The sequence below is a fragment of the Haliotis cracherodii genome, unplaced genomic scaffold (genome assembly GCF_022045235.1).
Source record: "Haliotis cracherodii isolate W230 unplaced genomic scaffold, xgHalCrac1.p SCAF_12, whole genome shotgun sequence".
Lineage (NCBI taxonomy): Eukaryota > Metazoa > Mollusca > Gastropoda > Lepetellida > Haliotidae > Haliotis > Haliotis cracherodii.
The window spans coordinates 43,759,979-43,781,698 of record NW_027266267.1 but is presented as its reverse complement, the minus strand read 5'-3'; the positions used below and the strand labels follow the sequence as shown (position 1 = coordinate 43,781,698).

At 40.1% G+C, this 21,720-nt stretch overlaps 1 protein-coding gene across 3 annotated transcripts in view; it reads left to right on the top strand.

Moving 5' to 3' along the window:
• The window catches only part of LOC139458446 (beta-1,3-galactosyltransferase 1-like), a 71,959-nt gene that overhangs the window by 30,151 nt on the left and 20,088 nt on the right, over positions 1–21,720 (top strand). The window contains exon 1 of one of the 3 annotated variants that reach the window (XM_071239881.1): positions 13,134–13,212. The exons of the other annotated variants lie outside the window; for them this stretch is intronic. The gene's annotated coding sequence lies outside the window, so the exon portion shown is untranslated. Of the gene's footprint in view, positions 1–13,133; positions 13,213–21,720 lie in introns of those variants that run through there. 3 annotated transcript variants of the gene reach the window in all.

Here is a 21,720-nt window from a genome sequence, read left to right as displayed (position 1 = left end):
GTGCTATTTTTTATCATTATCATATTATACATTTACCTGTAAATACCGCACTAAGGTAGGTACTCGTATCTGCTAAAATACTACAATGACCAGTGGCCACTTTATTGTCAAATTATATATATAAGAGTGTTGTCTTTGAAGAAATATATGCATATAATAAGTTCTTATGGATAATTTTGGGTACAAGGTATATAAATGCACACGACTGAATCTATATGGTCGCAAAAAATACAGTGATCCCCCGCTACATCGCGGCCTTTGGGGTCCACATACTTGATGAGCGTTATAGATAATCAGCGGTTTGACCTAGGAGGAGTTACTGATGACCAACACAGCACAACAGTACATGCTCGGCATACGAACACCGACTCCGACACCGATATAGCCCCCGATATTTTGAACAAGATTCATCAGAAAGATGACATATCCCCCGGCAGCTGTCTGTAAAGTAACCACTAGTAAATGTGCAATTCTGTATGTAATGAGTCAACAGTTGAATGTTCTTTAAGAAGCATACATGTTTACCCACTGAATGGTTTTCGAATTCTGGCCCGGAAACGAACCCGTTCCCCAATGGAGTCCAGGTCCAACTTCTTTTAATAAAAATTGTAAAAAAATAAAAATTCGTAAAAACATATATATAAAAAAAGGCACCACTTCAGTATGTGCCTGATAGCTTTGCCAAGTTTAGATCAAATACACTGAATGGTTTTGGAATTCTGCCCCGGAAAAGGAAATGATTACGGACAGACAGACGGACAGACGGACGGACAGACAGACTGGCTGATCAAACAAACAAAAAGTTACGTTCATGTGGGAAAATGGTCAGTCGTAAACCTTGTAAAAAATAACTGCATTGGCATTCCCAAAGACATAAATATATAAACGTTACTACATTTGGGGTTAGCAGCGTTAGAAATTGGCACTAGTCCTGTAGTCCTTACCAAACTGCCCAATAGTAAAGGTATCCAAAGGACTAATAGAAATTGGCCCATTTTAAGGGTTTTGCTATATGTTATCATTATAAGGACTAGTGGACAAAAACTGTTAGTTTCTAACCCTGGTTTAGAGATTAAATTTCAAGGGGTGGGGTGGGGAACATTCGTCACCACTCGCCCCTTTTCGTAACCTGCAAGAAGACTCGTCCGCTATCGATGAATGTTATGTGCGAAAATACGACAAAACCAATCAGAACGCGCGTATGATTTCAAGTTCTTCGTCAAAGAATCCCTCAGAAATAATTTTTGATTTTACACATGTCTTGCATTTAAAAATATACCCAAGACACAGTTAAATGTGTTCAAATATACTTATAATTCTGCGTGTCCAGATGAGCTTTTAATTGGATCTGAAATATATGTAATATATGGGGAAATATATGTCAACCACTACGCAACGAGTTGACAATTGTTTTAGGTATGCCCGTTTGCGCTAAGACGGAACCCGGTCGCAAAAATGGCCATGAGAGGGGCACGAGTTGCTATTCGGCTTGTCCCGGAATAACACGAGTTGGTCACGAATGGGGTGGGGAAGATAATATTTCATCTGATGCTTTGTAATCTACCTGCTCAATCAGTACATGATTTCACGTAACTGTATATATGAACTGCCAGAATTTAAGGAGCAACCACTTCCACATATTGAAAACACCCAGACATGTACATAAACTGTTTACATTCAGTCTGTTCAGTCCTTCGTTTGCTTTTTGAAGAACTAGTAAAATCATTAGAGTTAACGTCTCCATCTTGGTCGTAACTTTTAGGGAGAGTTGCAAGCTGGGACATAAAACAACTGACCAGGAAGTCTAAGTAAGGATAAGAATTTATGGATGAACAACTTCTTTATTACAATTAAGAGCGACGTTTCGGTGTAGGTTCTAACACCGTTATCAAGCAAGTGACCAGGAAGTCCTTCAACAACAACACCAACACCAACAACAACACCAACACCAACAACAACAACAACACCAACACCACCACCACCAACAACAACAACAACAATAATACATGGCGAACCTCGCTTTCGAAAGCACGGGTGGTCCAGTCGTCTTAGGCGCCGCGATTCGCTGTGAAGAGTTGCGTCCCTTGGGCACGCCAGAGACCTATAACTGTGGGTTCGAATCCCAGTTCGCCCCGATTATGTTTCTAGGTTTGTCAGCACCATAACCGTGCTCGTGGGTTTCACCGATGTGGTAAACGTCTGAGACCTGCATCACTTCGGGCTTTCCTCCCACATTAAGCTGACACGCCGCGATATAACGGGAATAATTTTAAAATCGGCGTTAAAAACCCAACTCACTCACTCATTCCTTAGGATCAAACATGCATCGTTCGAACTTCTGACGATGGAGTTGAAACGGCTGTTTCGCCTTCGTTCCATGAACAAAGCATGTTACTTGATTTTTAATGACTTTCCTGTAATAATCTAGCGCTATTTACAATCGTTTATTTACTGTAACAGTTCTTAAGAAGACTTTACCTTTTGTTGAGACGGTGGTAACTAGGGGATACAATGCGGCATAACGATTTTCCGCCTTAACATCGATTTCACTTACAAAGACCACAGCAATAACCCACAAGCTGTTGAACCGTGGATCACCTCGCCAAGGACCCACAACAGCTGCACGATTTATACCGTATGTCCTATAATAGACGCAACGTTTTCAATACACGCAGGCCTCTCATTGACGCCGGGTCATATGCACAGTCCAAAAGAACCGAACCTTGCACCGTCATTTAATGAAATTAATGGTCCCTATCTCATTAACTTACGGCTTGCAATGATTACTCCCTTGTCGCGAGTAATGGTATGCGGTGGTTAGCTAAATAAAATTAAGGGTCTATCGTAGTATAGATATACTTTCATAGTATGCTTCCTGTATAAAGTGTCATGGTCACACAGCAACAACACATTTAAGAACACTTATAATTTTAAACGTCGGCTGGATACGAGCCTGCAAACACATATTTTTTAGTCCTTCACGCTGCCACCTGTGCTACGGAGACCGCTGTCGTCACAAGTGCCAATTTTCCGAGTCACCATTAACAGAGTGAGTGAGTGAGTTGGGTTTAACGCCGCTTTTAACATTATTCCAGTTATATCACGGCGTGTCAGCTTAATGTGGGAGGAAAGCCCGAAGTGATGCAGGTCTCAGACGTTTACCACTTCGGTGAAACCCACGAGCACGGGTATGGTGCTGACAAACCTAGAAACATAATCGGGGTGAACCGGGATTCGAACCCACAATCATAGGTTTCTGGCGTGTCCAGGGGACGCAACTCTGCGCAGCGAATCGCAGCGCCTTAGACGACTGGGCCACCCGTGCCCCCACCATTAACAGAACTTGGTTTATTTGTACGATCTTTTGTTGGTTGGTGGGTTGGTTTGTTGTTTAACGCCACACTCAGCAATATTCCAGCTATATGACGGCCGTCTGTAAATAATCGAGTCTGGACCAGACAATCCAGTGATTAATATCATGAGCATCGATCCACGCAATTGTGATCGATGACATGCATCAACCAAGTCAGCGAGCCTGACCACCCGATCCCGTTAGTCGCCTTTTACGACAAGCATAGTCACCCTTTACGGCAAGCATGGGCAAGCAGACCTATTCTACCCCGGAATCTTCACGGGTCCTATCTTAAGTTGATATTGTACCACGTTTGTTGGTATTATATATGGTGTGGTATGTATTATGCAAGTGCCTGTGAATCTGATTTGCACGTCTTATTTCAATAAATATTATTTTTATTATCTTGTCCATGTTTGATTTTTTGCTTAATCAAATGCACTTTATTTAAACAAGTTTAAATTCTGAACATGTTTTAAAAGTGTTTAAATTTAACATGTTTAAACGTGTTTTAATTCTAAACACGTTCAAGCTTTAAACATGTTTAAACGTGTTTAAATTCTAAATATTTTTTACGTTCTTTAAATTCTAAACATGTTTATGTTATGGGGATGTTGTGTTTAGGTGTTGTTTAGGCAGTGAGACGATGGCTCATTTCACGTGTTTAGACCCTGAGGGTGTTTAGATAGAACGCAACAAATGTGCATTCGGTATAGGATTTAAACGCAATGTTTGGATCTAGATATGTCTTGTATTTGTTTACATTCTGAACACATTTTTACCGTTTAATAATCACAACTTCCTGCAAATGTGCACTGTATGTGACTGTAGAATTTGAGTAAAGTGTTGAGTTGCCACTGTGCCGCATTTAACAGAATAAAAGCCAGGCCTCCAGACGTCGGGTCAACTGCTTGTGCGAAATTAATAGACGCCCGTGCGTTCAGTAGAGGAAATACGGTGAACATGGATATTGTTAGTTGGGTTTAACGCCGCTTTTAACAGTATTCCAGTTATATCACGGCGTGTCAGCTTAATGTGGGTGGAAAGCCCGAAGTGATGCAGGTGTCAGACGTTTACCACTTCGGTGAAACCCACGAGCACAGGTATGGTGCTGACAAACCTAGAAACATAATCGGACAGGGAATCGCGGCGCCTTAGACGACTGGGCCCCACATAGATATTGACGGAAGTGAGGCTTCATCTGGTGCAATTAAAGCAATACTGTACGCATACATTGAAATACAAATAGTAGAATCATCAACTTGTACACCACACTGAAGATTATTAGCTTCAGACAGATCATTGATGCAAATAAACGAAACAATGTTGGTGATAAAAGGCATCCTTGCTTTACACCAAGGCTAACTTTAAAATGTTCTGTGATAGAGTTGCTAACTCTATCTGTACAGTTAACATGCACATATTCACACCGTATTGCATGCGCAGTTAATATCTTTCTACGGACGCCAATATTATATAATTTGTGCCACAAACAGTGTCTATTTACAAGGAGAAGATCAAATGCCTTTTTAAGGTCGAAATTCAAAATATTCAAAATATCGGCGTAGACTTTACAAGGTACTGCAGTTAGAGTGATGCCCTTATTTTCTAATGGGTTTCGGGCATCTTTCATATCTGGGTTAGGGATTGGATGGATAATACCACTGTTTCATAGGGATGGGGTTGTACCGTTTTCAAAGCAAAGTTTTATTATTGCGTAAAGTAAATACAAAGGTCGGACAGGTCAACATGTGACCTTAACCCTTTCATGGCACTTCTATTGCATGGCGTTCGTGTGCTAACGGTGCTAAGCCATTATTTTCCTTTGAGTTCCTTCTAAAAATAGATTATGAAGATCTTTATACACAAGGGTTGTAAATTTGAGCAGAAAAAACAAACTTTTTTAATTTTTAAAAGTTTAAAATCAAATTATGTATATAAAACAAACCGAAACATGTAGAATATTTCATTGAATGCTGACTAAGCTTTAGTACAGTTCATTCAATTATTTTGTGAATATAATATCGTTAACTGAAGATATTTTCAATTGAAAATGAAACATGATAAAATCAACCGAGAGGTGTATTTTTTTGCCCCTCGGTTTATGAAAAAACACACACACGCGCACGCACGCACACATTGTTTTGAAACTTGTAATTAGTTCAATTACTTGCATGCAATTTCCAACTCATTTTGCATTATAGTTTTGTAATCCAAGAACAGTTTTAGCTCAATGTCGGAGTCAAGTGAGCCGAGTGTTAACAAACACGCGAGTACATCTCAATCTATCACCCTACATGGTCCCATAAGTGACAACCTCAGTTTATGCAAACAATTCTGTTATTCGTATATCTTGCGGTGTGGAGCTGATAATCTGCACTTTTTCAACACATGTAAACAAAGTCATATTGCCGTAATTGATTTAAATGACAGGTGCTATATTGATCAAAGCACCCCAATGTTGACGTCAGTTAAGACTTGTGGCGGTCATCGCGGAGGGAACGAGCCGTATTGTAGGTTCCGAAGTGGGGACGAATGGTGATTCGGCGTGCGGAGTTGCGGCCCTTGGGCATGCCAGACACTTATGGTCCTGACTTCCTGACTTCCTGACTGACTATATTTCTGACTGACTGACTGACTGACTGACTGACTATATTACTGACTAACTGACTGACTGACTAACTGACTGACTGACTGACTATATTACTGACTAACTGACTGACTGACTGACTATATTACTGACTGACTGACTGACTGACTGACTATATTACTGACTAACCGACTGACTATATTACTGACTGATTAACTGACTGGCTGACTGACTGACTATATTACTGACTGACTGACTATATAACTGACTGACTATATTACTGACTGACTGACTGACTATATTACTGACTGACTGACTGACTGACTATATTACTGACTGACTGACTGACTGACTATATGACTGACTGACTGACTATATTACTGACTGACTGACTATATAACTGACTGACTGAGTGACTGACCAGGTTACATAAGACTCCGGCAAGTCAGTCATGTATGTCTACTGCTTAATGACACATATCTTCATTTAATGTTTATACCACTTAGATCTCCTAAGCTTCATGCATAATTAATGTAGACCATCCCGATCCAACCTGGCGGTAATTAGCCTCGGCCCAGCTCGATAAATTATTAACCTTGTGTTTCGTGCAACAATCAACGCGTAACTAGGTGTCTGTGTGTTGATCGCGGTGTTACAAGTGGATGCGTTTTGGCGACACACTCGGGTGATACTGATTCAAAAGAGGAATTATGATCCGATCACCACTTCCAGTTAAGGGTTTGGCAACAATAATAATAATAATAATATTGTAATATATCACAATGGGCGGTCGGGTAGCCTAGTGGTTAAAGCGTTCGCTCGTCACGCCGAAGACCCGGGTTTGATTCCCGACATGGGTACAATGTGTGAAGCCCATTTCTGGTGTCCCCCGCCGTGATATTGCTGGAATATTGCTAAAAGCGGCGTAAAACCATACTCACTCACTGTAATATATCACAATCTTGCCACATTGTGTCCAAAACCTACCACACACATGCGTATATTAATATAGATGCCCAAAGTCAGTCACACACTAAACATATAAAATCGTACCTCTCCTCCATCCATTCACATCATAGGCGTATCTGCCATCCGTCCACTTAAAGTGAGGGAAAAAATAAGAGACCATTCAGTTTCGCAATGCATACAAACTGCAACCATCTATCGAAACCAAGCTGCATTTACGATGTATACAAAAGGTATTAGTGGCGAAGGCATTTCCTTTAATTGAAGTACAGTAAACTACGGTTATAACGAACTAAAAGGGACCACTAACTTTAGTTCGTTATAACCGTAGTTCGTTATAAGCATATATACAGTATAACAATAGCAAATAGTCGGGATAGAAAATCAGTTCGTTATATCCGTCAGTTCGTTATAAGCGTGTTCGTTTTAAACGTACTTTACTGTATGTCATAAACCGAAGCCCTCTGAGCCATAACAACACGAGTTATCAGAAGTTCGAAACAAGCGGAGTGCCGATGTAACACCCCAAAGTGGTGTTGCGGATTGTCATTGGACAAGTCACAAGTACGCTGTCTACAGTTCGCTTCCTAATAAACACGAACTGAATTATTTTCATAGTTGAGTTCCGATTAATATTTGATAAGTAAACAGGTGTGAAGGTGAACGAGTTGTTAAATCAAATCTCAGGCGCATCAGTAAATTTTTATCTGAATTTGATTCGCGAGCTTGAAACCATTTTGGCACAGAAAAGTGGCATTGGAATGTCAAGGGTGGAAACTAGGCTTTGAAATTGGCTACGGACACTATGGCCTCGGGAAGATGATATTTACCTATTTGCGAACACCTGGTGTCACTTGCACAAAGCGATCTTAGCGCTACAACTATAATAAGCCTATGTTAAAGTATGGGAGTTACTATCATCTTAGCGCTAAGATCGCTTTGTGCAAGTGGGTCCTGGTGTCATCACTAATTGTCAGTGATTCATTTATATAACTTCCACTACTATTTTGCCTTTTACGGCACATGGAATGTGTTTCTTATGATAACCAGGTCTAAATATTCTCTTGGGGTGATGTTTAATATTTATCAAATATGATGGAGCTGAACTGTATTTAATTACAGTGCGACCGCCTCCGTGGTCTAGTGGTAGAGCGTCCGCTCGGAGAGCGGAAGGTCCGGGGTTCGATACCGGACTGCGTCATACCAAAAGACGTTAAAAGATGGTACTTGTTGTTACCCTGTCTGGCGCTCGGCATTAAGGGGCTAAAACAAGGACTGGTCGGTTCGGAGTCAGTATACTGTGTCTCAGTGGGGTATTCATGTTAAACTGCGGTATCTCAGTGAGCTAACACTATAAATCGGCATCGGTCCGGACTAGTACAAACGGCCACACAAACACACACACGTACATGCACGTCGCTGTATAAGTGCAATAATCTTGGACGCGACGTTAAACCCCATTTCACCTCACCACCTAATTACAGTGCAATTCATTGCAAGACCTAATAATTAAAGGCTTAAAAAGGAGGTAAATTAATATATTCAACGGTTGTTACACTCGCCAACTACTTAGTGCTTTTAGTTTTTTTAATCGCCGTTATGAGGTTTCACTGGCATTTGATCACTTTCACGGGACTCCAACTTTACCTGCTACCGGATACAGAGGATTGCGAGAAACTTTAAACAGAGCTTTTACTCTGCCGTCGTATGGCCTAACACGATACACGGTGTTTGTGGCCACTCATGTATATTTCAAAAGCTAAACAAATAATAGTTCGAATGGAATCCATATTCAATAGAATTGCCGTGACTAAGCCAGTCCTTGAGATATTGCACGACAACGTGTGAACTGCAGAAGCGAACTTCTTAAGCGCGATTCGTATCTACGACTTCCTAACTATACAAGGTGAAACTGGTAGTGTGATTTAATCAGTTGAACGATCAAAACAATACCCATTTGTGTGAATGAATAGCATTTAACACCATATAAAATAACGTCCTTTAAATCAACCGCACAGCCCCATTTAAAGGGAGGCTTCTGTCGGCTAAAATGACAGCCCCAGCTGACTTCAATCAAGCCATTCAGAAACTGTTTATCCACAGACACAAATTAAATGATGTATTTTAATCTAGCGTTTCATGCTTATCGTAATTTTTAGGATTTGTAAAACTGATTGTATGTCCAGTGTATAAAGATTTAAGAGCAAAATATCTATTTCTACCGCAACCCAAATGGTAACAGATTTTGTAAATAAATGACTTGTGATTGTACAGCAACTATTAGAAATGTATCAATGTTCATTTATCTTGACATGAAACTGAGAAAATGTATGAATTTGTAACACGCCCCACACAATGTACTATAGGCCTTTGGCCTCATAAGTACCATGAATAAAGATTGATTGATTGATTCATAAACACTGGCTGGGACGAGCCCAAATTTACCATCCGGGTACCCGACCCCCTATTACCCGACCCTACCCGGGTACCCACTGTAGGTCTCAGGAGATGTCTCAAAATGTCCGATTGGGAACATTTTTAGCATAGCTCTAGCAAAACGTATTTAGATATATGTATTAAACAATTTGGTCATTCATACACTGAAGTTAAATTAAGTTATATGTTTATTCAACCATATGAAAAATCAAAAGGAATGGATGCATATTCAGAAAGAAATGTGAACATTGCAGTGTAACCATAGAGTTCTAGATACTTTTTGTCATTTAACAATATATCATTTGACTTATCACGGGCCCGGGTAGTTCTATGGGTACCCGGGTCCTACTCAGTACCCACCCGACCCGGGTACTCGAGTTACCCGTCCCAGCCCGAGTGGATATCCCAGGATGTTGGACATTAAACTAAGTATGTGTTTTAATGTTTAAGCAGCGATGTAAAGATCGCTGTATTGCCATGACTGGTCAGCTGATAGCAGATGTTTTAAATCGCCACGCGGCCACTCCATGTTATACCCGGATGTCATACCCGACACTTATTCAACAACTATTCATCTACAGTCAAGTCCCGTTAATCCGACATCGATGGTTGCATATGATTATGTCGGATTAACGAGTATGTCGGATAAACGAAATTTAGTAGTATCAACGTTCGTGATCGAAAACCGTTGCAAATTGCGTGTGTCGGAGTCGGAGTGCGAGACTGTCGGATTAACGGGTCTAAATAGTACTGATTTAATCGGTTCCCATAATTAGTGTCGGATAAAGCCGAGTGTCGGATTAACGAGTGTCGAATTAACGAGACTTGACTGTATATGTTTACGCAGAAGCTAAACGAAGTTCAGTTGTTGTAAACATACCCTTATTTATAAATATCCCTTAATATACTGTTCTCCAGACATTATAGAGATAATGATGTTTTAACATCGGTATGTCCTTCCTAGTAATATTACCAAGAAGATAAATACCATGTGCCCAGTATATGAAGACATAAGACTCAACTACCTGCCTAACTATTATTATACGTATAAAAAAACCAAAGCAAATGTGTACAGTTAATGAACAGCCAAAATAGCCTCGTTTTTCTCAATTTTTCAGTTTTTTTCAATATGATATTTGAAAGAAGATGATACATTGAATATTAATATAACTTTAATGTGTAATCTATTCAGATTTAAAATAAATTTTTTTCTCTGTAACAAATATCCCTTTTGCAAAATGGCATCGTACTCTTGGCATAATGGCCAATTATACGAACTAAATCTGACTGTAGTCAGACGTTACCTGAAACAACACAGAAGTAGAATTATAGAAAGAAGTCTACTCATCGGTTTGCATAAACCACTAGTCTGGATCCAAGGGAAGAAAACAATATTGAATACCCATGTTACGTATCAGTACGCAGTCTCACTGACAACATGTGAGAAAAATACTCAATGGCTACAAAACAGCTGGAAATCTGATCTAACGACACACGTGGGTGCTGGAACCTTCTCATACATTCTTAATGACCAGTTGTCAATAGCTCACGGAATGTCGTAATCTTTTCAGTAGTCGGTTTATTTTGTTCTATTTTATCATACCCCCTGTTTCATCATGTACCCGTGTTTCATCTTGTCCCTGCTACAGTTTCATCTTGACCCTGCTGTTTCATCTTGGGCTTCACACATTGTACCCATGTCGGGAATTACAGTATTAAAGATCAATTGTATATATTAAGGCGCGTTGTTTATATTCACACAAAGTGGATCATAAATAACAAGATGGCCATAGGTCCTATATCGCTCACCACGAGCATCGCTGATGGAGAAGATCTTGATCTTTATCTTTACAGTAAACACATTTGCAAAATGAGTGAGTGAGTGAGTATGGTTTTACGCCGCTTTTAGCAATATTCCAGCAATATCACGGCGGGGGACACCAGAAATGGGCTTCACACATTGTACCCATGTCGGGAATCGAACCTGGGTCTTCGGCGTGACGAGCGAACGCTTTAACCACTAGGTTACCCGACCGCCCTCTAGCAGAGTGAAATTAAGATCAGGGTGGGATAAAATACGATTAAATATTACTCTATTTGTTTAAAATGTCAAAATCTGGCCACATATGTGTATTTATACATTGCAAATCAACGATGACACGTCAACATGTACTTTGGGCTGGGGGCCTTGAATACTGTTCAAAATTAGCAAAGATGAGAGTGAGTGAGTTGGGTTTGACGCCGCTTTTAACAGTACTGCAGTTATATCACGGCGTGTCAGTTTAATGTGGGAGGAAAGCCCGAAGTGATGCAGGTCTCAGACGTTTACCACTTCGGTGAAACCCACGAGCACGGGTATGTTGCTGACAAAGCTAGAAACATAATCGGGGGAACCGGGACTCGAACCCACAATCATAGGTTTCTGGCATGCCCAAGGGACGCAACTCTGCACAGGCGCCTTAGACGACTGGGTCACCCGTGCCCCCAGCAAAAATGAAGACAGCAGGATACCTTGTCCGAAAATGACATCAGTGAAATCCTGTCAGTCAGGAGTTTCTCCTTCAGCTGCTTGAACTGGTCTCAACCTGTCTGTACTTACCCTCTAGGGGTCACAGGAAGGTCGGGTAGCCTAGTGGTTAAAGCGTTCGCTCGTCACGCCAAAGACCCGCGTTCGATTCCCGACATGGGTACAATGTGTGAAGCCCATTTCTGGTGTCCCCCGCCGTGATATTGCTGGAATATTGCTAAAAGTGGCGTAAAACCATACTCACTCACTCACTCTAGGGGTCTCGTGTCTCTAGCCCTGTATCGGAGCAGTGATATCTGGTGGTTCTGCTCTGGCCTCAGAAAATTTACGAGTGGGTCTTGGCAACTAGCTTGTTCAGGCGACCGTGCTATCTCTCCGGGTGATTGTCCGTATCGTGGTGGTTCCACTCATGTAGCTGGAGATGCCTCTCGATCCCGGGCCCCGTTCCACAAAGCGATCTTAGCGCTAAGTCTGTCAAAGTTAAGTCTATGTTAAAGTATGGGAGTTACGATCATCTTAGCGCTACGATCGCTTTGTGGAACGGGGCCCTGGGCACATAGACTGCGAGCACGGCATGGTGCTGACAAACCAAGAAACATAATAGGGGCGAATCGGGTAATTATAGGCTCCTGGTATGCCCAGGGGGCGCAACTCTGCACGGCAAGATAGACGACGGGGCCACCCCCACCCCCCACTCCCCCACGTGTGCTATTGATATGATTATTTTTACCCTGTATACTTGTGTATATGTCGTAAAAATCAATACAAGAAAATTGGTTCACGTATATAACACCAATGTATTAAATCGTTGTTGTAGGACTTCAACATAGTGATGTGTGCTGTGTTCTTTGTAATGTATCTTCAATGCAATAATTGATAGAACGTATCAGGCATAATACATGCAATGAAACGTGTTGTGGCATATGCAGTTATTCATGCATGCACAGTCAAATCGGATATACTCACACAGCTTGCCCTGTTCGTTTCTTTTGTTTCTATATTCCACTATGGAACGCATTATCATAATCCCCAATAGTTCAAGGGATTATTCTGCCCCATAAGGTACAAAATTACAACAATGGCGTCCGGCAAAGTTGGAACCCGTCGCACACACGTTCGTGTATAAACGTGCATGACCTTGAACGCCACGCTAATCCCATCACACAAAACATCAATAGTTATACCCGGTACATTCGTGGTCGTTTGCCGGGAACCATTCACTCAACCGTGGATATAATGCGCCAAAACACAGCCGCTATAATGTTGAACACGGTCGTGTACGGCTTGCAGTACATTATTGGAGCGCGGCGGGACGGATCCTATAGTTAACAACTGATCCAGGTGAGAGCTGACTGCTAGACGTTCATAGTTTCATAACTATTGGTATGATAAGATCCACATATGATCCACATATGATCCACATATGATCCACTTATTCCGTCAATGTGATCAGTTTCTCGGGGAGTTTATTGCAAAAGAACCGTTGTTGTCGCGAGAGAAATATATATTCAGCAGATACTATTGTATCACTTCATTTGATTGCAAGTGTGGTTACCACATCTGATGTTGCCGTTTCAACGAGTTATTTATCTCAGTGATATAGATATACTGGTATGGACAGTAACTATTTAACAATGTTGATTTGAGTTACCTTTTTCCCCATCCGCATACAAACACACCCCAGATAAGTGTGAACTCTTTTGATAACGAGCCACTGGTTTTAGTTCCGATGTTTTGGAAAAGACGACAGCTGAATAATGTCATGGTGGGTAAATGGGAGCGTGAGCCCCACCCATTTAGACATTTCCCCATTATCGTCAAAAAAGCTCCGATAAACAGATACACTTACGTGGTGACAATTCACCCCACCGTGGGCGCATTGTGTCGCCGACAGGGATCTACAGGTATTCGCGGTAGGCAATATAACCCGCCCGCAGTTTCTATGTATGAGGAAAAAGTATGTCCAACATAACTAGATTGTCTCAATGTACACATCTCCCATGTCACCAGGTCGACTTGCGTGGCTATATTCTGCGTTCTTGTCTACTGAATCGATTAGCCTGTGTTTAACTGTGCTGAATGAAAAAGACACCATCGATTACTCTGTAGACACGGGAGGTAAATATTATTCACGAATACAGGTATGGATGACACAATTCCCCCCCCCCCCCCCTCTCCAAAAAAAAAAAATAGCTTAACCTTTTTGGGTCAATTAATGGATACCGTTATCGATGCGATAAATCAGTGCGATATACTTGGTATAAGGATCCGAAAAATATGCACATCGCGTCACTTGCAAGGACCTACTTTCATAAGCTCGCTACATCGATTCCGTGTCGAGGCTAATGTTCCCAAAATATTGCTGAAATCATTGCTACTAACTTAACTCAATCGTTTTATTCATACGCGGAAATTACAACCTGAACATAAATTGTTTCAACAATGACAAATAAAAAACATGGAATGGCCCTAGTGGGTTTCCGTACAGTGAACATATTGACCATGTATAAGTTTTGTTGATAATATACGATATTTAAGAACAGGTTCACTATCGGCTTAAAATCCTATTGACTCGCAGATAGAGAATGTTTTCCTATACGGTGATTAGATAATGAGGGGTTGACCGCGTATTGTCAACTAACTCAAAACAGCTGTAGGTATTACCATCAAACTATAAAGTACTATAGACTGTAATACTACAATCAACTCTCTGTATACAGCTGTAGGTATTATCATCCCACTAGTAACTATAGACTAATACTACAAGCAACTCACTGTATACAGCTGTAGGTATAATCATCCTACTATAAAGTACCATAGACAGTAATACTACAATCAACTCTCTGTATACAGCTGTAGGTATTACCATCCCACTAAGAACTATAGACTGTAATACTACAATCAACTCTCTGTATACAGCTGTAGGTATAATCATCCTACTATAAAGTACCATAGACTGTAATACTACAATCAACTCTCTGTATACAGCTGTAGGTATAATCATCCTACTATAAAGTACCATAGACTGTGATACTACAATCAACTCTCTGTATACAGCTGTAGCCTATACCATCACACTAGTAACTATAGACTGTAATACTACAATCAACTCACTGTATACAGCTGTAGGTATTACCATCCCACTAGTAACTATAGACAGTAATACTACAATCAACTCTCTGTATACAGCTGTAGCCTATACCATCACACTAGTAACTATAGACTGTAATACTACAATCAACTCTCTGTATACAGCTGTAGGTATTATCATCCCACTAGTAACTATAGACAGTAATACTACAATCAACTCTCTGTATACAGCTGTAGCCTATACCATCACACTAGTAACTATAGACTGTAATACTACAATCAACTCTCTGTATACAGCTGTAGGTATTATCATCCTACTATAAAGTACTATAGACTGTAATACTACAATCAACTCTCTGTATACATCTGTAGGTATTACCATCACACTAGTAACTATAGACTGTAATACTACAGTCAACTCTCTGTATACAGCTGTAGGTATTATCATCACACTAGTAACTATAGACTGTAATACTACAATCAACTCTCTGTATACAGCTGTAGGTATAATCATCCCACTAGTAACTATAGACAGTAATACTACAATCAACTCTCTGTATACAGCTGTAGGTATTACCATCACACTAGTAACTATAGACAGTAATACTACAATCAACTCTCTGTATACAGCTGTAGGTATTACCATCCCACTAGTAACTATAGACAGTAATACTACAATCAACTCTCTGTATACAGCTGTAGGTATTACCATCCCACTAGTAACTATAGACAGTAATACTACAATCAACTCTCTGTATACAGCTGTAGGTATTACCATCACACTAGTAACTATAGACAGTAATACTACAATCAACTCTCTGTATACAGCTGTAGGTATTACCATCCCACTAGTAACTATAGACAGTAATACTACAATCAACTCTCTGTATACAGCTGTAGGTATTACCATCCCACTAGTAACTATAGACAGTAATACTACAATCAACTCTCTGTATACAGCTGTAGGTATTACCATCCCACTAGTAACTATAGACAGTAATACTACAATCAACTCTCTGTATACAGCTGTAAGTATTATCATCCCACTAGTAACTATAGACTAATACTACAATCAACTCTCTGTATACAGCTGTAGGTATTATCATCCCACTAGTAACTATAGACAGTAATGCTACAATCAACTCACTGTATACAGCTGTAGGTATTATCATCCCACTAGTAACTATAGACAGTAATACTACAATCAACTCTCTGTATACAGCTTTAGGTATTACCATCCCACTAGTAACTATAGACAGTAATACTACAATCAACTCTCTGTATACAGCTGTAGGTATTACCATCCCACTAGTAACTATAGACAGTAATACAACAATCAACTCTCTGTATACAGCTGTAGGTATAATCATCCCACTAGTAACTATAGACTAATACTACAATCAACTCTCTGTATACAGCTGTAGGTATAATCATCCCACTAGTAACTATAGACAGTAATACTACAATCAACTCTCTGTATACAGCTGTAGGTATTATCATCCCACTAGTAACTATAGACTAATACTACAATCAACTCTCTGTATACAGCTGTAGGTATAATCATCCCACTAGTAACTATAGACAGTAATACTACAATCAACTCTATGTATACAGCTGTAGGTATAATCATCCGACTAGTAACTATAGACAGTAATACTACAATCAACTCTCTGTATACAGCTGTAGGTATAATCATCCCACTAGTAACTATAGACTAATACTACAATCAACTCTCTGTATACAGCTGTAGGTATAATCATCCCACTAGTAACTATAGACTGTAATACTACAATCAACTCTCTGTATACAGCTGTAGGTATTATCATCCCACTAGTAACTATAGACAGTAATACTACAATCAACTCTCTGTATACAGCTGTAGGTATAATCATCCCACTAGTAACTATAGACTAATACTACAATCAACTCTCTGTATACAGCTGTAGGTATTATCATCCCACTAGTAACTATAGACTAATACTACAATTAACTCTCTGTATACAGCTGTAGGTATTATCATCCCACTAGTAACTATAGACTGTAATACTACAATCAACTCTCTGTATACAGCTGTAGGTATTATCATCCTACTATAAAGTACCATAGACTGTAATACTACAATTAACTCTTGGAGTCTAGAGATCCCAACTTTGGAGGTGAAATCAGTCCTGCCATTCCTTTCAAAGACTCTTGCCCAATAGCTGGTTGATAAGATTCATATATTTCACGAACTCGAGATCGTCATATCTACTTTCACGAGTGGTCGTGTTTGTTTCATCTCGCATTATCGTTTTGTCCAGTTGACATAAAGCATTTTTCGGACATGCGTCTAATCCAAACATATTACGATGTGAAAATCTGAAAATTGTATAATATAAATATATAATATACAGTAAACTACGGTTATAACGAACTCAAAGGGACTACTTATTTTAGTTCGTTATAACCGTAGTTTGTTATAAGTACATATACAGCATGACTACAGCAAGTAGTCGGGACCAAAAAGAAAGTTCGTTATATCCGTCAGTTCGTTATAAGCGTGTTCGTTATAACCGTAGTTTACTGTAATGCTTTATTCCCAGTGTGGCCCTTCCAAGTGTGATCACCGTGTTTTTAATTTGTTACGGTGAACATTCCCACTTTGACCACACTTCATTTTACTATTCCCACTGGATGTCATTCATCGTTACTTGGGATCTTTACCTAAAAAATTAAAACAAAACAAAGTATCCATAGTATACATTTATTTACCGTTTGCATTGAAAAGGTTGTGTGTGTTCACTGAACACTTTAATTAGGGGGACACAGGTGGCCCAGTCGTCTAAGGCGCCGCGATTCGCTGTGCAGAGTTGCGTCCCTTTGGCACGCCAGAAACCTATGATTGTGGGTTCGAATCTCGGTTCGCCCCGATTATGTTTCTAGGTTTGTCAGCACCATACTCGTGCTCGTGGGTTTCACCGAAGTGGTAAACGTCTGAGACCTGCATCACTTCGGGCTTTCCTCCCACATTAAACTGACACGCCTGGAATAATGTTAAAAGCGACGTTAAACCCAACTCACTCACTTTAATTGTCAAATGCCTTCAATTTGATGATGGCTCCGCATGCTGACAAATAGGATCTTAAGTCTCATTCACACATCACATACTCCACCCCTAACTTCAAAAGTCTGGCATCAGTGTTACAGATTTTTCTTCGCTAGTTTGTTTGCTGTTCTGCTATCTGAGGATAGGCCTCCTTGTTTGTGTGTTCTTCCTTTTAGTGCAGAATTATGTTGTGACATGAGTTTCAGGCGTGGAAATGCACAGACTAATTTCCTGCTCAAAAATATTAATTTTAAAATTCTTAATCTCAATTTCCTTAATTTACTGCTCACGTGTGTGGAATAGATTCTACAAACCGCAATATTTAAAAATGCTTAAAAGCACCCCTGGTCAGGACAGACTTTACAGAATTAATACTCAATTAATCCCTCCTTACTCAATTAATCCCTCCTTACTCAATTAATTCCTCCTTACTCAATTAATCCCCCCTCCCTCAATTAATCACTCCTTACTCAATTAATCCCACCTCACTCAATTAATTCCTCCTTACTCAATTAATCTTTCCACACTCAATTTATCCCTCCTTACTCAATTAATCCCTCCTCACTCAATTAATCACTCCTTACTCAATTAATACCACCTCACTCAATTAATTCCTCCTTACTCAATTAATCCCGCCTCACTCAATTAATTCCTCCTTACTCAATTAATCTTTCCACACTCAATTTATCCCTCCTTACTCAATTAATCCCTCCTTACTCAATTAATCCCTCCTCACTCAATGAATCCCCCGTCACTCAATCCCCCCGACTTCGGACAAGTATAAACTTTAACAAATCGTTTAAGATTTTAGAATAACGTTTGACAACAGACAGGACTGTATTGATCGTGAGTGTTAAGATGTTACGGTTCATCTGTTGAGGGACCGACCATTGGACAGCCTGGGAGAGGGTTGGGGAAGCTGGGATTTTGTACTGATGCCAGATATTCTCTCAGCTACACTTGCGAAACCTGATAATTTTTAAAATCAAAACATTAAGCCAAAATATTTTTTCTAACACTCGTCACACCAATGTAATTTTGTGGCAGACAATTTCTATTTTTCTTCATTTATTTCAAGAATATTTGGGGGACAATTCCTTTTTTTTCTACATTTATTTCAAGAATATTCGGGAACAATTTATTTTCTTCATTTATTTCAAGAATATTCGGCGACAATTTCCTTTTTTTCTTCAGTTATTTAAAACATATTCGGGGACAATTTATTTTCTTCATTTATTTGACGATTATTCGGGGACAATGTTTTGGTTCTTCATTTATTTCAAGAATATTCGGCGACAATTTCATTATTATCATTCATTTATTTCAAGAAAATTCGGTGACAATTTTTTTTTTTTATCTTCATTTATTTGAAGAATATTCGGGGACTATTTCTTTTTCATTTATTTGACGAATATTTGGGGACAATTTCCTTTTTTCAATAAAATCCAGACCGAGCGGTGTATGGTAAGCCCAGTGGTCAGCAAATACACGCCCTTCTTGCGCGGCGATAATAACATAGTTGACATCCAGCTTGGGAAGTTTGACTGATATTAAATGTAGATTAGGAGTCGGTCATCAGCGTGTGAGAGCACACGGATAACGCCCTGAGTTTTCTGCCATTGTCTCTCTATTGAATATTGTTGAGGTTGGAGGTATTATAAACAGGTCAGGTGAGTTGGAAGTATAAACTAGCTTCATTCAGGTCAGTGAAATACATGCAATGCCTTTCTATAACAGGTGAGAGTCAGTATTGAAAGCCGTTGCTGGGAGAGGGATCTAGGGACGTAAAATGCATTGTACTGAAGTCTGTAGCTGAATGGAAGCTGGCTTGCAGCCGGTGCAGTGTGGATCATTTTTTAGCTGAATACACTTGAGTGTTTTGTAAAGTGTGCGACAGACGTGCGGGGGGGGGGGGGGGGGGGGGGGGGGTGGGGGGGGTGGGGTGTGTGTGTGTGTGTGTGTGGGGGGGGGGGGGGGGTGTTACGTTTTGCCACTCTTAATAATTGCCCGTTCATGGTTGCCGGGAGGCGCCATTAGTCATACAGTCATGCCCCGCTTATACGGACTTCAGCTATCCGGAAACCGGACGATTTTCATTCAAAACGAAATAACTACTATATAAACTTATCATATAATGGGTAGGTTTCTCGGCAGGATAAAGCCAGCGGGTAAAAACGATATCCGTTGGGGTCATATGCGGATAGAGATGCAAATATCAAAGGTCAAGTAAGGACTACTTTCACTGTTTATAAACAAACATGGCGTCGCCCTCGTCATTTGGCGATCGAGTCAGAATTAACCATCGGGAATCTGGATAAACTACAGGGATAATTGCTATCATTATCTAAAGAACAGTCTCATACACTGAAAAGCAGTGTCTAACTGTGACGTAGATAAGGCATTTTAGAAGTTTTGGCAACTTTGGAGATATAAATTTCGAAACAATTTTGCGAGGGCACGAGGCCTAGCCAAGCGGGATCAGTAGCCATATCTGTGCTTGTAGACCTCTGCGGCTTGAAACCTTCTCCACAAATTAAAATAGTTGGATATGGCCGAAATATATGTGAATTGCTACCTTGTTGCGTTTTGTCGCTGTGTGTACATCTGACTACACTTCTTAACGTTATGAAAGGACAGACCGACTGTCAACAAAGTCTGACTGGCCGTGACGTCTCAGAGACTAGGGTTAGAGTAGCTTCCCTTTGACAAAGGGCAGTTACTCTAGTTAACAGATCGATTGATTGCCGCAAAAGGCCATTAAAAACAATTGTTGTGTTGCGTTTATGTTGCTTCGCCACTGTATAAGAAATAGATTTCAGTTGGAACTATATTGGCTTCTGTCACTGTCCGACTGACACGTCACTTACCCTCTGACGTCATAAATATTAATGCGCGCATTGCAGGAAAATTCGCAATGTTTCGGTTATGTTTGTGAGAGAGGGAAAGCAATTTTTAAGCACAGAATTAAAGAATGACATTATATGATAAAGAGGTTATCACGCTTGTAACACTAAGGCTCGCTAAATACAATGTTTATTCCTAATGCAGGATATTTACCATCCCCAAACACACTCGCGTTATAACCTCTATTTACCCGTATATACGGAAATAATTCAGTTTCCGGAACCGGATGGTCATTTTTAGTTACAGCACCCGAAAAAAAGGGAAATGTGTCTGTTTAAGGAAAAATACCCGTCAGAAAGTTTGGATACCATCAGTAAGCATTATGGCACTGAATTTGGACATACCATACGACAATCGACAATTGGTGACATTTTAAAAGACAAACTTCCATGACAGATTTTTTGAAACGTGTATGTCTTGAATAAAGATTGAGTGGATGTATCTGTTTGCTCTGTCGTATAAACGAGGCACGACTCCACTTCAGTGATTTACCTGGGCCAAAGGCGTTCAGATATGGACGTCTTTGCCTGGGCGTATCTGTTGGCGAGTCATGGGGCTTTTAGTAATAATTTTGGGGACGCATGGCATGAACATGGGATCCTGGGTTGGCGACGTGTGGTTAACTTGATCTTCAAGTATAATGCTGATGTAGCGATGAGACGAAAATAAAATATCTGTCTGTCTGATAAAACATTGCCACTGCACATCTATGTTATGCATGGGGAATTCAGTATAGCACCTGCTCATAAGCCTTTAGCTTGTATCAGAAA